This window comes from Herpailurus yagouaroundi, unplaced genomic scaffold, assembly GCF_014898765.1.
Source record: "Herpailurus yagouaroundi ecotype Mexico unplaced genomic scaffold, PumYag 100, whole genome shotgun sequence".
Classification (NCBI taxonomy): domain Eukaryota; kingdom Metazoa; phylum Chordata; class Mammalia; order Carnivora; family Felidae; genus Herpailurus; species Herpailurus yagouaroundi.
Genome location: NW_024412391.1, coordinates 28,452,596 through 28,470,975, shown reverse-complemented (window position 1 = coordinate 28,470,975; position 18,380 = coordinate 28,452,596). Strand labels below are relative to the sequence as shown.

General features: G+C 35.6%; 1 protein-coding gene across 5 annotated transcripts in view; it reads right to left on the bottom strand.

The window, feature by feature from the left end:
• The window catches only part of TFEC (transcription factor EC), a 140,859-nt gene that overhangs the window by 66,621 nt on the left and 55,858 nt on the right, over positions 1-18,380 (bottom strand). The window contains exon 1 of one of the 5 annotated variants that reach the window (XM_040472183.1): positions 9,371-9,474. The exons of the other annotated variants lie outside the window; for them this stretch is intronic. The gene's annotated coding sequence lies outside the window, so the exon portion shown is untranslated. Of the gene's footprint in view, positions 1-9,370; positions 9,475-18,380 lie in introns of those variants that run through there. 5 annotated transcript variants of the gene reach the window in all.

Here is an 18,380-nt window from a genome sequence, read left to right as displayed (position 1 = left end):
GTATTGTCTTGCCCAAACCTGGGAGCTCATTTCAAAGTAAATTTCTAAAAGTAACACAAGCATAGATGTATAAAGGGGCTTGCTTTCAAAAAGCAGCTCAAATAATAATGTCGACCAGATTCTCTTGCATCTCATCAAGGATTTTGTTTGGTGTTTTATTTTGATTTTTTTCTTTCTCTTATAATTCTTCTTAGAACAACTACCATCAGTGGCAAGGTCAATGTGGTCTTACCACAAGTCACTAATGACTGAATTGGTATCCTGATATCCGAGAAGTCATTTGCTGTCACATATCACCAACCCTTCAGAAGAGTAAGAGTACAATGTCTTATTAAGACTTGGCCAAGTTAGGGTAGAATTTCAATCTTATTGAACTCTATATGTGCATAGGGAAAAATGGGATTGTTTTGTAGCCTATAAATATATTGCCAGCTCTAGCAAGCGACAAGACATCTCACTCTAGAAAGTCAAATGCTGCAATGTGTCACTTTCAAACTTCTCTCACTGGTCCCAGGAAAATAGGTACATATTTCAAATAAAGTTATTTAAAGTAGATTCTGGTATACAGACACCCACGTCCTCCAAAGTTAAATTTCCCAGTTAGACTGTCTCCAGTCAATCTGACCACTTCAACCTGACAGGCAAGCCAGTCAAATAAGCAGTCACAGTGGGCCAAAAATCTGTCAAAATGGTTTGCTTAACTGGTGATTACTTTCTGACTGACTTGAGCAGTCACGTTAATCAAAACAGTCAAACCAGATTTCCCATGTATACACAGTCTTAGCTCTTCCTGTGTTAGTAGGTGTGCCTTGTTTATATATTTTAAAGGAGTTTTATTAAGTTACACTGTTTAATAGAAACAAGTCAAAAATGTGACTAACTAGTTTGACAATTAGGGCTCTCTTCAGAGTTGGTCCTCTGCTTCAGTACCAGGGAGAAAAGGCTCGCTGGGCCTGCCTGATAGCTACAGTAGGGGACAGGGGGAGAGCCAGACAACAGACAAGCATCATGGAAGCTATAAGTACCCATATTCCCAGCTCCTAATATTGTTTGGTTAGAGGACTGACACGTGTCCTGACAAGGGATTAGGCTAGTTACACTTTTTGAGATTAAATGAAAACCCTTAAAAAGAACCCAGTGTAGGGTTAGTGACATAGATGCCACTCTTGACAATGGTTTTCCATTTTAGTGTGAACAGCCATTTTTGTCAGAAGAAGGATAAGCTTTAAGAACCCCCTTAATTAGGGGCGCCTGAATGGCTCAGTCAGTTAAACCCCCAACTCTTGATTTCAGCTCAGGACATGATCTTGTGGTTCATGAGATGGAGCCCTATATTGGGCTCTGTGCTGACAGTGAGGAGCCTGCTTGGGATTCTCTCTCTCCCTCACTCTCTTCCCCTCCTCTGCTTGCACTCTCTCTCCCTCAAAGTAAATACATAAACATTAAAAATGATAAGAATCCCCTTAATCAATTTAAAATGGGGGTGACGGCAATTTAATTTCTCAGCTTGCACAAATGACAACTTTAAATTGCAGGCTGATATTTCAAAAGCACTGTTAGAGCAGCAGTTGGGATTGCAGGTTTTGGAATCTGCCCACCTGGCTTCAAACCCGGGCTCTTCACTGACAAGCTGTGCACCTTCTGGCCAGTTAGTTTTTTTCCCAGTATGTAAAATAACCTTATCTATACAATGGGCACAATACTACTACTCAATTCTCAGGATTGTTCTGATTACCAAATAACAATGGTAGCAAAGCACTTTCAATAGGATAAAGTAAGGAAGACTTGCCATGGACAGGCATCCCACCAGAGGAAGATGGTCCAGCTCAAGCTCACCATAACTGTGAGAACATCTTGCTCAAATAAAGTATTTCTATAGAGTACTAGACTTCTTTTATATTTGCCCCTTATGTTTGTTTTGAGTCTTGCCCCAAATAATAGTTTTATCATTTGATATCTTTATAATTTCTAATAACAACACTAATAAGCATAGGCTGAAGTTTCTAGGTCCTCATTCTATGCTTAACGCCAGCTTAGTCACTTTCTCATTTAATAATCTTGAAACCCAATGAGGTATATTAGGTTTACACATGAAATTGAGTTTCAGTCAAATCACATGATCTGTCTGGCATCAGACAACTGGTTTTAACAGAGCTGGTTTTAAAACCTAGCCATCTTTAAAACCTACATTCATTCTAGGGGCACCTGGGTGGCACAGTCGGTTAAGCGTCCGACTTCAGCCAGGTCATGATCTCGCGGTCCGTGAGTTTGAGCCCCGCGTCGGGCTCTGGGCTGATGGCTCAGAGCCTGGAGCCTGTTTCCGATTCTGTGTCTCCCTCTCTCTCTGCCCCTCCCCCGTTCATGCTCTGTCTCTCTCTGTCCCAAAAAATAAATAAATGTTGAAAAAAAAATTAAAAATATAAAATAAAATAAAACCTACATTCATTCTAATACGCCATGTTTCTAAGAGCCTATAATGTAATAAATATCTAATAAAGAATAACATTCTTCTAGCAAAGAAGAGTAGTTGATATTGAAGATTTGGGACTTCCTAAAAAGAAACATTTGTCTATTGGGCTTCTGAAGGTATTACAAGTAAACACTGACCTATCATATTCAGAGCTCATGTTCTTTCAACTTCCTTTATTGCCACTTTGGGTTTCAAAACAATTTAAAAAATGCCTGGAACACAAAATTCATATATTCTAAAGGACTTAGAACTAGACAGGATTTCAAAGACGGTTCAGTCAACAAAAACAAAAGTAGAAGGTCTTGTTAATTGAAGATGGCACCCACTGACTGAAAACTAAGCAGCTGTTGTGACATCAAGACCATTTCATACTGGTTTCCTTGGGTGATTTTTCTCTCATTGATAGAGGTAGTAATCTCAGATTATAACATGCAAAAAAAGCCTAAAGACTCTGAAGGAGCATGAATGAATGATACTTCTGGGAAGAGCCCAGGCTTCTAGCTAAAACTCAACATTGGAGGGTGCAATCCAACATATAGGATTAACATCTCAGGAGACTTGCCCAAGGTCAGTTCATCTCTCTGTGATGCCTTATCCTCTAGATGGAAATAAAAACAGTGAACTCTCTTAAATGTGCCCTATGGTCTGATTAAAGATTGAAAAGGTCTCTAAAAATCCACAGCACTCCCAGGGAAAAATGCTAAATATCATTATAATTATTACACCAAATGCCATAATTTGGTCTCCTCAGATTCCCTTTTTATGTAGATTCCATCACACTCTGACTTTTGACTTTTTGCCTCTCTGACCAAATCTCCAATGACAAAGCAAAGGGAAATGTTGAGGCAATTAGTGGGAAATGGAAGCAATTAATTCCCTTTTTTAGTAGAGACCTGGCCTCTGTGAACCAGTTTAACCAAAAATAATCAATGACCTTTCTCTGACCAAACTGAAGAAAATCTACTTGATATTTGTCACTGGTTATCCATCTACTGCTTCAACATTAATGAGTCTTTTCACTTTGCCCCTTTCTTTTATGAAATAGAGCCATCTATTCTGGTCCCTTGTTACCTCTGCAACTGCTATTTTTGCAAATCGAATACAGTCAAAGACCTCGTTATCCATGTGTAAGCCTGGAAACCATTTTTAGTATAGCCGTGGTTTCTGATTTCCCCAAACTTTCTCCCTTGAACTGTTTCCCCTTCTCTAAAATAAAGATGGGATCTTGTTCAAAATGAATGAACTAGAACAACAAAGATACAATTTAAATTTGAAAGTGACCAAAAAAAAAAAAAAAAAAAGATTGTATAATTCACCTAGGTCTAAGCACCATCCAGACCTAGAACCAACTCCTTGCCCCATCACTTACTCACTGATTACCTTGGGAAATTTACCTATCTTTCAAAAATCTCACTTTTCTCTAGTGAACAATGGAGATAAGAGCCTCAAGGGTATTGTCAGCCTCAAATGAGGTGATACATGCAAAGTTTTTAGCACCTGATGAGAGCCCAATCAATGTTAGCTATTATCAACTGGAGAAGAGAAGACTTCATGCAACAGAGCTGCATTTGATATTCATTCAAACTCTTCCAAGATGACTGCTACTCAAGCAGAAGTAGTTAACAGTCAGTCTCCTTTTTATCCCCAAGTAGAATATGAGTTTGGCTTATGCATTTATTTTATAAATTCTTTCCTTCTAGCATATTCTGGAATATCTTTGCTTGCTATTTTGTTGCTGTTCATGTGTTTCGTATTTAGAGAAATACATTTTAAACAACTGGTCAAAAGTTTTGTCATGTATTTCATTGGACATGCTCAGTAAGACTGAATATAGGTGAATTTAGATACTACTTAGTACAACCAGTATTTCATTTTGAAACAAATAGAAATGTGAATAAATTGGCAGTACATCAACATGACCTTTGAAGAAAAGCAAATTAAAAGTTATCTCCTGAATTACACAAAGAGTTGCATTGTTCTCTACTTCATGTTGCTTTGAGAGCTCTGTCCTAGGCCTCCTCTGAGGCTGTATTTAGGAGAGGATATCGAAGCGGGGGGGAGGAGAAAGCCAGATATATGATATAGTAGCCCATTTCATGCTCTGAAAATCTGTCAGAAATGTGAGATCAAGGATCTCATAGGGAGAAGGAGAGAGGTCCTCCCTTTGGGCTCTGACCTAGATTTCCAATCTTAGAGTTCCCACATCCAGTCTAAGTTTGATATCCCAGACATGAATTCAGAACTACTTTTCAGGCACAGGAGACCTAAACTTTAACACCACCAGACCCCCATCCTTCACACTCAGTCCCAGACCTAGCCTTTCACTCTCCACACCAGATATTACTTCAACTCAGAATATTCAGCAAACACACACACACACACACACACACACACACACACACACACACTTATTCAAAGTCACATGGCAAGTTAGTAGCAAGCTAAAAACGCTAAACTTCTGACTTCCCATTTCAGTGTGTTCTCTCAGCACTAAACCAAGCAACCACAAAGAAATCACTGAATCACTTGCAAATATTTGCTTGGCCCACTAGTTTGGGAGCTAACCCATGTTCATTTTCAGTGGTTATTTCTACAGTGGAAAATGACATCGTCCACCACCTTTGATTTTCTTATGAAGTAGGTTCTATCATATTTTTAGCAAAGCACTTGCCTTCTGTTCTTGCCAGAGGTACAACCGCTTTGCAAAGTATTACCCAGAGGCACACACTTGTCCTTGTTCTCTTAAAGCAGATACAGGAGTGCTCTATAAACAAAATCTAAAACTAATGGCTCTAGTCTTTCATCCCCCCAAACTGTGTTCCAAATGGCCAGAGATATCCAGCTAAAACACAATTAGATCAAGCTACTCCTCTTGTTAAAATCCTAAAACCTTAAAAGCATAGTTATGGTCTGCCCCCATCTTAACTCTCCAGCCCTACTTTATGTTATTCCCCACAATGATCGCAAGCTCTAATCAAAGACCCCTGAATGTGCCATGCTTTTCACAACTCTGCACATGCTAGTCTTTGGTCTGATGCTTTTCTCCTATCCTTTGCCTGCCTAAAGAATAGCTAATTATTTTTCAAGGGTTCTTTGAACCCTTCCCAAACCCCCAGACTCATAGGGAATTGATATATACTTTTATAACTTGCCAGTGTGTTTAATTGTTGAAATGCCTCACCTGCTCATTGGCAGGTATGCTATCTTTGGCATCTTAGCATCCTTAAAACTTAGTGCTACACCCGGTACACTCCTCTACTTATATACCTTCAACTTACCCAACTTACATAGATATTAACTAAGTCATTGCTCAAGACAAAACTACACATTTTCTACCTTCTCCAGAAGGTGTCATCAGTCACCTCACTGGGAAGACTCACCACTGGTTTGTTCCTACCCTGAGTGGATACACTCAGTTTTCCAAACACTATATCCCTACATGTCCACAATAAATGTTCAAAAGGTCACTAAGACAAAAAAAAAAAAAACAACAAAACGGTTGTTTGCAATAAAAACAATAGATGTTCTACAATTTGGGAGCATAGAGAATGTAAACACGGTAGAATACACTTAGGGGAAATATCTTTAATGGTAGGTATAATTCTGATGGAAAAAGCAAATCATACATCATGTGAAAAGAACCTTGTACACGTGAAGGACAATCATAAGCTACAGAAGAGAAAAAGTGATTGTCTAAATGGAAACAGAGAAACCTTTGAGAATATGACCAAACATCAATGCCTTTTGACCCAAGATTAATTAAGGAGAAACCTAAAAGTTGGCCAGAACTTAAAGTTTGATGGTAAAAAGTGCTGCTGACAAAATTTCTATTGCAGACCTCAGATTGTTCAGTAGGTTCAAATCCTTTTAAGTCTGCACAGGATCAAAGGGAGCAGACATTATAAACATCTTAGCTGCTGAGATATTCCTTGCAGACACTAGCTGAGATCATTACCTGCCTATAGACAGATTTTCAAAGTAGTAGGTACTGGTCTAGTTTTGGGGGGGAGTGGGGAAAGATGTTAGATAGAATGAGGTTTTGGCAAAGGGGAGATAAAAGTGAAATATCTGACTGAACAGATAGAGAGTCCTGGCTCAAATTCTTATTTGTATGGAAATACATCTTAGGAAGCTGAGTATCTTTCAGAACTTAATTTGTTAATGTGTATATGAACTTCTGTATTGGGAACATGGTCACAAAATAAGAAATACAGAAAGAAAGGGAGGGATAGAAGGATTCTCTGGCCCAGTAGAAAAACACAGAAAGTGAATCACAATCTGTTTTAGTACACTGGTGGAGGAGAGTGTTTCAGGAAAGGCAAGAGACGATGTGCAAATACTCTTCCATGGTAACTGTTAGGAATGAACATGAGGGAGCATGGGAATCCTTATTAAAACTAAACCTCTACTTCCTAGATTCCTTTTTTTTTTTACTTCTTACCTACTCTTTCAAATCTGCAGAGATAAAAAGAAAAACAGCAACCTAATGGATCTTTAAGATCATTAGGCCCAACCTCCTATTATATCCTGAGAGCAATTACAAAATCCGTAGCAAGGGCTTTCTCTCCTTGACCAACCTATTCCTGTAACTGGTCACCTGAGGAAATTCTACAACCTTACTATTTCACTTTTTAATAATACAGATCCCCTCAATTTTTCTGATGTTTAACATAAACCACCTGTAATACATTCTCATACCATTCTTCTTTTTTTTTTTTTTTTTTTTTTTTGCTAATGAGTAAGCATCCAGACTTCCCATGCTCCAATAAATACAATTTAATGGAATCACATAATTATCTATCCACTAAGCTCTCAAAGTGATGTCTGCCAAATCTTGATATGTCTCCAAACACCTGCACCCCAACCCACAGACTCCTTAACTGGCTGGTAGCTCACAACAAAATAAGGAATATTTTTATACATTAGTTTCTTGATAAAGAAATAGTCTTTTTCTATAAGACTATTGTTAAGCTCTCCTCTTAAGATTGGCTCATGCTTTGTAAGACACTGGTGGTTCTTAATGCTTTCCTCAGCTCTGTGCCTCACAGACTCTTCCTGATCTTAGTAAACCCACTCAGCAAAATCTGAGCAGAAACTATAATTTGCACTCTACATTTGTTTTGTTTTATTTTGTTTGCCGAAGAGTGTAAAATTTGCACTGTGCTATTTGTAAACATTATCTTTCAAGATCTGCTATCATTCCACTGCTTAATTCAATATTTTATACTAAAAGAGTTAATTAAACATCTCCTTGAAGAGTATGGCATGTCTAATAAACTTTGGATAATTTTATTTGTACGTTGATTTACAAAGAGTTTAATGATTGCATTTCCACATGTATAATATGATTACTGTTTTATCAGTATCCATCATTATCCCCTTTGAATCATGTTTTATTAATTCATTTGAAACCATTGTGTAAGAATATTTCTTTCAGTTTCTCCTTTCCTTATTTCTCCTTTTCGACTATTCAAACCACTGTTTTCAAAATTGTTCCCTACTTCCACGGTGTCAATTACTACAGTTTCTGAAAACTTCACTTATGCTATATATTTGCATCATATTTAAATGTCTCATAATTATTTTGGTTATCTAGAACTTCTAACAAACCTTGTGCCATAGTCATTAAAATTAAGTTGACGCTTAAGAAACATTTTTCAGCTTGTTTCATTTTTGACATCAGCTCCAAGTTTCAGTTCAATAAAATATACTCATGCACTTAACTGTTCTACTGTTTTGTAATGAAACTGAAAAATTTTTAAATAACAATAATAATCAACACCAAAGGAATAAACAACATGGAAATTATATACACTCCACTTGTTTGATAGCTAAAAAAGACTTTTTATTCTCAAAATGGAGATCACAAAGTCAGCATATTCAAGGTAGTTTGTACCAAAAAAAGGTAAAAGATTTACTATTCATTCAAAAGCGACTTGAAAATGTAAAACTACACTCAGATTCATCTAAAATAGTAGCAAAGCAAAATGGTCTGAATAATCTTGATAATACACCCCACATTCTGTTTCACTTTGCTTTGTTGACACTGTCTCTGAATAGGGAAGAATTGTGAAGGTTATTTTGGTATCAATGTTAAATAAAGTTTCTAGTAAATAAGTTACTAATAAGCTACCCAAGATGAATTCAAGATTACTTCATGTTTTTTTTCTCAAAATGTCTATTCCCAGTGAAACATTTTAAGACAGTATGGGAATATAATTCACACACACAAATATATAAAAAATAGATGTGTACATATATGTGTATGCATACAGATGTATAGATAATCCAAGTCTCTACTACAACTCTATTAGTTATTACAATTGAAAACTATTACTATAAAAATTTATTGCTGGGCATTTGACATCTCCTACACAAACTTTTCAAATCCAAATCTTTATTTAAAAAAAAAACAGAATAATTAGTGCTGGAAAAATAACATACACTAAAGTACTATCTGGTGTTAATTCAGCTATGAACAGAACTCATATTTTCTTACCTTTAAAAGCCGATAACATATATATTGCTAAGATGTAAACAGAAATTAACATTTATTCATAAAATAACTTATAAAATGCAATAAAATGTTAAATCAGTCCAATTTAGTAAATATCCAAGAATATTAAACTGGAAGAGGAAATTGCTTCAGTTATCATGAACAAAAATGGTAATTTCTAAATCTTGATTAAAATAAGACATTAATAAAGTTTCAGATATATTTTACCCAAATTATAGCAAATCACAGTGCAACTACCCTAACATCCTGATATCTAATGATCATGCGAGATGAAACCATAATTATAAGCAAGCCACACATATCAAAGTAAAATAAGTATTGATTAGACTTGTCTTCAGTTTGTTTAAAGTACAGAAAATTAACCTGCCAGTTTAGTTACCTACCAGCAATGATTGGATTCTATCAGTGTTATCACCTCTATAAACAGCACCAAATTATAATCCCTCTTCCCATAACATAAGCACCATGCCAAAAGAGACAACCAAAGTAAATGATCTGATCATGAATAATGAATAGTTAGGGCTGGTTGGAATCCACTTAGTTGAGGAAAGAGAAAAGAGAAGTGGCTCATTAGGGCATTTCCTGAAACTTGGTTGGAATTTCAGTTAAGGAAGAAGAAATGACACAGCAGTTTCAAGTAGGGGGACTTCCTTTCTTTATCTGAAATATGCTACCAATTTGAGAAACAGCACTCCAACAAAAGTACTCCACAGTAATGTGGCCACAGTAAAAGCTCTCGTTGATCCCGTTATTGCCCGGTAATTAACATTTCTTCCCAGAACATACACAAGCAGTACATGGTTGTTATCAAAATGGACTAAGATCCCATATTTATTGCAACATGTAAAGTCTCATATTTAACATGTCTTCAACAAACCAACCTGCACCAATGTTCATATTTTAAAAATTGCAGTTTTGTTTAGAGTATTAATAGATTTTGAGTTTTTGCTTAAGGCAATCAAATGCCCCATATTTCCTATAGTCACATTTACCTTACGTATGATTTTGTTCTCAAAATGACTCCAGGATGATTTTCATCTTGTTCAAGAATATTTTATCTTCCTATGTAGATGGAAGATACACAGTTCAGCTTATAAGATTTCTAACAATAATATAATAATTATTATTTTTCATATTCTACTGTGGATCTGTAGTTTTAAGCAACAGAAGCACTGGTTACTTATTTACTGCCCTTACAAATCAAACTTTTGAAAAGATTTCACTTTATATATTAGTTATCTGCTTGAACTGAAAAATCTAAAGATGCAACTTTTTTCCCACACTATAATCTGTAAAGAGAAAAATCTGCATTTATTATATAACAGTAACACCATTTGCTTACTCTATCTAAATCTATATTTTAAAACAATATATGAAGCAAAGCATTCCCATTAATTACTGAGGTTTAATGCAAAGGTTACTGTGTTTTGAAAATTCATGCAGTTGGGGCGCCTGGGTGGCTCAGTCGGTTAAGCATCCAACTTTGGTTCAGGTCATAATCTGGTGGTCTGTGAATTCGAGCTCCGCATCAGGCTCTGTGCTGACAGCTCAGAGCCTGGAGCCTGCTTCAGATTCTGTGTCTCCGTCTCTCTCTGCCCCTCCCCTGCTTGCAGTCTGTCTCTCTCTCTCAAAAATAAATAAATATTAAAAAAAAAGAAAAGTCATGCAATTAAATTGACATTTATGTTTTTCAAGGAGTGGAAGTCATGTGAAAATATCTCAGCACTTTATATGTTGCTTCAAGAATGATAAAATTATTAAGAAAAAAGTTCTCATTGTCAATAGCAAAGTTTTGAGTCATTTTACATTTTCTAATGATGTTGTCATACATTTAAATCTCCTAAGGTGATAGGAAGGAGTAAATATTTAATTGAGAGTAAAAGTCACTTAGATGAATAGAAGAAATAAAGAAACAAGATTAACAAGAAACACTGTTAAGAAAGAGAAACATTTGGGATTTTAACTCATATTGGAAACTACTTCAGACTGAATTACAGTTTAAAATACATTTTTTTGATTCAGAAGGTAAGTTTTGAAGCTGTATTACTATATGGGCATACATGTTGGCTTTGAAAAGTTGTAACTACACACATGGCTACATAGACCTAAAGAAATAGGCATCTATGTGTTTACAGTGCTTATCTCTTAAAGTGGTCCAATAAAATAATTATGATCAAAACAAATTATTTACCTAGAGTTTCTATACTTAATATAATAAACATGTATGTTATTTGGGCTAAAATATAGTTTTAATTTAAAAAAGTAGGTTATACATCAAAACACTTAGGGATAGCATACTACTTATGTAATAATGTATTATAAGAAATACATGTTTGGTCTTCAACCCTGGTTCCCGATTGCTGATCAGGGTGAGAGAAGCATTTTTTTTTTTTAATTCATAGAGTCCCTCTCAACCACATATGGCTTTATGTTAATGAGGTAACTTGCTAGGCCCCTAAACAGCTTCAGGATGGGGGCTGGTTGCCAGAGGAACCAACCATGTGATTAGAAGGTTATCTTTCTAAGTCACAGATTTTATCATTTTATTCTCCTTGTTTATAACAATCAGAAACTTCCTACTGCCTACACTTTGATTCCAAATTCTCTAGAATAGCTTACAAAAGTCTTCACAACCAAATCTGCATCTGGACTTCAAGCTTTATTAGAAACAGCCTCCTTTCCTTCTGCTTAGAATGTCTTGCTGCAAGACTCTCCTTTTTTCAAAGTCTAGATCATATCTGACCTTTCCTTGAATCTTCCTTGAAAGATAAGGAGTCCCCCAAAAAAAAGAAAAAAGAAAGAAAGATAAGAATTACATGTACTTGTGTGTATGTGTGAACAGATGGAATTTCCACATATTTCTAGTTTAAGTGTGAATAACAATATATTTTAATACCAAATAAATTGGGGCGCCTGGGTGGCGCAGTCGGTTAAGCATCCGACTTCAACCAGGTCACGATCTCGCGGTCCGTGAGTTCGAGCCCAGCGTCGGGCTCTGGGCGGATGGCTCAGAGCCTGGAGCCTGTTTCCGATTCTGTGTCTCCCTCTCTCTCTGCCCCTCCCCCGTTCATGCTCCGTCTCTCTGTCCCAAAAATAAATAAAAACGTTGAAAAAAAATTTTTTTTTAAAATACCAAATAAATTTATAAATTCAATATTAATATTTATCAAAATTGTAGTTACATTCTACTGGGTATTTCTTCTATTATTTACTAAGAATAACAAATGAAAAGCATAGGCAAAATATTTTTAAAATAAAAAATAGTAAGGAAATACTTGAAATATAAGATAATGAACACATTATAAAACTACACTAATCAAAACAGTTTATTTCTGGTATATAATAGAAAACTCAAATCTTCTACATTTCTAGAAATTTAGTATATGTTGAAAATTGTACTTCACATTAGTAGGAAATTGATGCATTTCTCAATGAATACTTTAGGGGTAAGGGACTAACACTGTGTTGAGAGAAAAAGAGGGAAATAAAAGTAGAGAGAGACCCATACCTCTACAACACCAAAAATTCAATTTTAAAATCTTAAAGATTTAAATATAAAAATTTCAAAATATCATTTAGAAAAACATGAGTGATTATTTTATAACCCACAGAGTAATATGTCAACAAAGAATAATATTGCATATTCGATCACATAAATATTAAAACCTCTCTAAGAAAAGAAGCATTTTTTGTAATTAGACAAAATAAAAACTGGTAAAATGCTTTTTCCCCCCTATAGCTTCAAAGCATATAGTATATAGTTAATTGTCACACTGTGTTACAAATGTTTGATTATTTTTTTGTCTTCTAACCTGAAAATGTGTGTATTGTTGGATTGGATCATAAGAATTTCTTCTTTTATTAGTAGAAATATTCTGTCTTAGTTTATGATGCTGAAAGTTATGTAAAATACATATCTCTGACTTATCCTTGGCAGGGAGTAAGGATCTAGGATAGTTATACTCCCCCAAATCTATCAATCACTGTTTTCAGTCTGCCTCCAAGGAAAATTAATTCCCAGACACATCCTGCCCAAGTTTCACATAAGCAAAGTGGATTCTGTCACAGCGAGGGCACCCCTCTGACAAAATCTCCAGTGCAGACTGTTGGAAGACAAGCTGTCATTCGCTGAAATGGTAAGGGGTATATGGAAGTATAGACAACACCAACAGCATCCGCTCCAACGTTTTAGAACTGGTCCTGTCACACAGCATACAGTCTATATTAAGTACTAAGTTTTAATGTTCTTTACATTAATCTTCCCATCAAAAGTAATACCATATTTATTTATTCATTCATTTGTTAATAAGCTTCTATTGAATGCCTTCAGTTGATCAGGCACTAGGATAAAAAGATACACACTTATGGTTCTTAACCCTCAAAATTACAGTCTAGTAGAATTTGGAAGATAAATTACCCATGGTTTAAAACAGTTAAAAATAGGATGTCTGGGTGGCTCAGGAGGCTGGGCATCCAACTCTTGATTTCGGCTCAGGTCATGATCCCAGGATCGTGGGATAAAACCCTGCTGAGTGTGGAGCCCTTAGTATTCTCTCTTTTGCTCTCTGCCCCCTCCCCTTCTTGTGCTCCTACGCTCTCTCTCTTTCAAATAAAATAGCTAAAGACAGAAAAATTAATTTAATGGAGGAGTATTTAAAATAACAAAAATGGGGGCGCCTGGGTGGCGCAGTCGGTTAAGCATCCGACTTCAACCAGGTCACGATCTCACGGTCCGTGAGTTCGAGCCCCGCGTCGGGCTCTGGGCTGATGGCTCAGAGCCTGGAGCCTGTTTCCGATTCTGTGTCTCCCTCTCTCTCTGCCCCTCCCCCGTTCATGCTCTGTCTCTCTCTGTCCCAAAAATAAATAAACGTTGAAAAAAAAAATTTAAAAAAAAATAAATAAAATAACAAAAATGATGTAAGGAATAAAAGGATTTTTTTTACATCTGATTTTCATAAGAAATAGGATATTTCAATAAGAAATACCATGAAAGTAGAGATTGTTTGGTGTCTAAAGTCAAACACATCTGGGGGCACCGAAGTAATCAATAACAGGTAATATCTAAGTTAAATAATGTTTGCATTAAAAATATTAGCAGATCAGGGGCGCCTGGGGCTCAGTTGGGTAAGCATCTAGCTCTTGATTTCGGCTCAAGTCATGATCTCACATTTGTAGGATCTAGTCCTCCTAGTTCTAGGCTGACAGTGCAAAGCCTGCTTTAGATTCTCAATCTCTCTCTCTCTCTCTCTCTCTCTCTCTCTCTCTCACACACACACACACACACACACACACACACACACACACTGCCCCTCCCCCACTCACACTCTGTGTCTCTCTCAAAATAAATGATTAAACATTAAAATATATTAACAGATCATATAGGGAAAAACTGTCTCTTGCCAAATGGCAGCTAACACACTCTTGGAAAGGGACTTGGAAAATAACTCTACAGAGAGGTAAAAAGCAGAGTAGCCATTCAAAAAAAGAAAAACATTTATCTTATTCCATAAAATAAAAAATTTTAATGGAAATTGATTTTACACCTATACACTGGGGATGTTGAAGATATTTATGCCCATAAATATGACTTTTTTCTTACCAACAAGTAGCCTAGTTAAAGACAATCATTACTCTATGGAAATTTTCCAATTTGAAAAACACTGAAGAAACCCAGCTTCTCTCTTAGAAAGAAATCAAATAAATCAAAGGAAAGATCTATTTCTCCTAAGAAGTTTGGAAATAAAGCCCAAGATCAATATTACCATAGAAAATAAGCAAACAAAATCAATTGTGAGTATGCAGAACTGAAATTTATATGTCACTCATGAGGAGGAATCATGCTTTTAAAGAGATTAATTTTATAATTAAGTCACTTGGCAAATAATTGGCATTGATTATTTAAAATTCTGATTTCACTTTCAGTTTGCCGAAGTGCGAAAGTCAGAAAGTGAATATTCCATGTTTTTATATCAGAACCCCAGACTTTGCCTGAGTAGCACTTTAACAAACACCAAATATCAAATCTGATCTTGAATTCTGATATCATTTAAGAACTACAGACTATTTAACATTTAGGAGTCAATCCCACTAAAATATGAACGTTGAAACTTATTTTTATTTCTACTCTTTCATTAGCACACTAGCAATTATAATATTTGTAAACTTTTAAAATATAAAATTGAACTTAAGTTTTATTCTATCAAAGTTATTATGTCCTTAACAAAAGGCAACCAGGCACAAGGGCCATGGAACACCTGTAAAATGTGCATACCATTATACAATTGAAGTATTAGTTCTTTCTTCTAGAATACTCTTCACCAGGGCGCCTGGGTGGCTCATTTGGTTGAGAGCCTGACTTCAGTTCAGGTCCTAATCTCATGGTCCATGGGTGTGAGCCCCACATCGGGCTCCTTGCTAACAGCTCCAAGCCTGGAGCCTGCTTCGGATTCTGTGTCTTCCTCGCTCTCTGCTCCTCCCCCACCTCTCTCTCTCTCTTTTAAAAATAAACATTAAAAATAATTAAACATAATTTAAAAAATACTATTCATCTACCTCAGTTAACTTTCAGAAATATCAAGTCATTAATCCACCAGTACCAGCAGAAGTGCATGGACTTATTGTTGAATGAAAATGGGTAAACTCTATCAAGAGAATCGAATGATTTTTCAAGTTTTTCTGTCCCCAACAATTCAGTTTTGAAGAATAAGAAGTCTCTAGAAACCTTTAAGGCATTAATATAATTTAATTCTTCTATGACGCTAAAGGCTTTAAGATTTCCCTAGAGTTTATGTCTGATCTTGATCTTGGCATACACTAGAGTATTCAACAAGAACCAGCCCTTCTGAAAATTATGAAGTAGGCAACACTTGTCTTTAACATGAACTCTCTATGTCCTTTCCCCTTTTGCCGATAGGTTCCGTGATTCCTTATTATCTTGCCCACTTTGCTACTAAAACTAGTTTTAGAAGACTGTCTAATTAATTCATTACATGCTTTATTCACTAAGGTATAAATGAGTGATAACACTTGAAATATTCTCCTTCCCCAAAGCATTTGCATTTGGAATGTAATGAATTTTAAGGTAAAGAGGGAAGATATATTCAAATTTGTGAAGGAATTATTACAAATAAGATTTCAGAAATCAATAATATTCCATGGAGGCTGTCATCTATCTGAGCACTGTTAGACTGAACGATGTATTATCCATAAAATAAATAAAAGCATAAAGCTTCTTTCTTTGTAACGTTAAGATGTTCCAAATGAGATGGCATGTCCCATGATTGACATTGCAACTCCCTAGAGATTGGAAAAATGACAAGCCTTTACAGTCTGCCAAAGTCGTACAGTTGATCTCTGCCTGACAGGGGAGGATAGGGTATTTTGTTGAAACAAACAATTCCAAAAAGAACCAGAATGTTAAAAACAAAATGCTGTTTAAACTCTACGTGACCAGTGTGGAAAAGTGGAGAGCTCTGTTCCACACAGTTTCTAAAGGATCCTTGACAATGGAGACTCCAATTCCATACAAGCTTCCAATACCACTGAGGCAGGGAAACAAGATGTGGATAGAGGTTCTTAAAGCTTCTGCAAGAAGTGACACTCATCACTTCTGTTTATCATTCACTGACTAAAGCTATCAACAGTTAATTTAAAGGAAATTAACCTGCAATTCTCTCATATGTTGATAAGAGAGAACAGGGATTTTTGCTATTAGGGCAAAAACTGTATCATCCTCCTAATATCCTTTAACATATCAACTTTTTCCAAGGAATAACTCTTTAATGAAGGTTTGTTTTTCCATAATGTCACCTAAGAAACAAATTCAGTCCACCAGTAAAGAGCTGTGAGCTTAATTCTGAGCCATTTCACTATAAATACAAATAAGAAGAGAGAATAGGTACAAGAATAGGAGGGGGAACAGACAGACAGAGTAGTTGAAGATGATAATTCTGATCATCATGATTTGAAGAGATAAGAACTAAAATAAAGACAAACTCTATGTATGAATGTATGTACGTTTGTCAGTATTATGATGTTTGTTCTTAAGATCTATGCAAAAAACACCTTCCAGAATCTATCTACAAGGGGGAAATAGTCATCTTTCAGAGAAACATAAAAATATGAGAGAGACATTTCACAAATATATATTTCACTGCAAGTAAACAAAGTTTTCCTGAGGAAACTATAATAATCATGCTTTTTTTTTGAGAGAGAGAGAGAGAAAGAGAGGGAGAGAGAATGTGCACATGTGCATGAGAAGGGAAGGGGCAGAGGGAGACAATTAGCTGACTGAGCCCATCCAGGCACCCCAAAACTGTAATAATTGACAATACACTTATGTTTAAAGGAAGAAAATTTGGAAAGGGTATAAGATCAGAGATGTGGAAGAAGATTTTGTGGAAATATTTTTCTGTGTTTCCATTTTGAGGTATTTTTAAAATTCCTTTAGAGGTTTAAAAAAAATCCCATGCATACAAAGGACTCATCAATGCATATTTCTTGTTTTAATTATAATTTTTCATTGACATTTTTAACTATATAAAACTATATTCTGACAAAGTAACATAAGAAGAAATGGAAGGGGGAAAGATCTAGATATGAACTGAACGAGAAGAGTAGAATAAAGCAAAATATAAATGTTCTGTTAGACTTTTATCTCATACTCATGGTAACAAGAAATATCAATGTTATCTAAATTCACTTCGGTCAATAGATACTTCATGTTGTGGGAAAGGAAAGGAAAATGCAGCTCATAAAACTTCAGTAAGGATGTCAACAAATCCCAATAAAATGATTGCTTTGGCAGGACTAGTGTTTTTTTAATGGATAGTATATTAGGAAATAGCCAACATGATTTGTTCCTATTTCCTAATTAAAAAATAAATATGTATATACATACCTATATGTTTATTCACATGGGTGCCGAAGAGAGAAGCCAAAATAAATACCCAAATCATCGTTTGCAAAGTCCTTTCCCTTAAATTTTTACAAGGACATATAAATCAGAAATTATAAATAGAAAGATTGATACTTTAATCGTATTTTTGTTTTACAATCACATTTCAAGCACTCCATTTTTATTTCTTTTCTTACTCCAGATTAAGAATCTATTCTAATGCAGAAATTGCACAGTGTTGTGATAGTCAGCCTTGAGTGCCTGGGTCAATGGCACTGAACTCAGCAAGTACAAACATGGAGTCACATTCACAACATCTATCCACTAATATCATAGCCAACAAAAACCATCCTACACTTTCCAAACCACCTTCCCAACCCCACTATTGCCATTTGGAACCCATACAATTTAGATTAACCCACATTCACCATACTCCATGCATAGCCTTTGCGTTTGTGAGAATATTATTATGTCAAATGGTTAAAGAATTAACATCG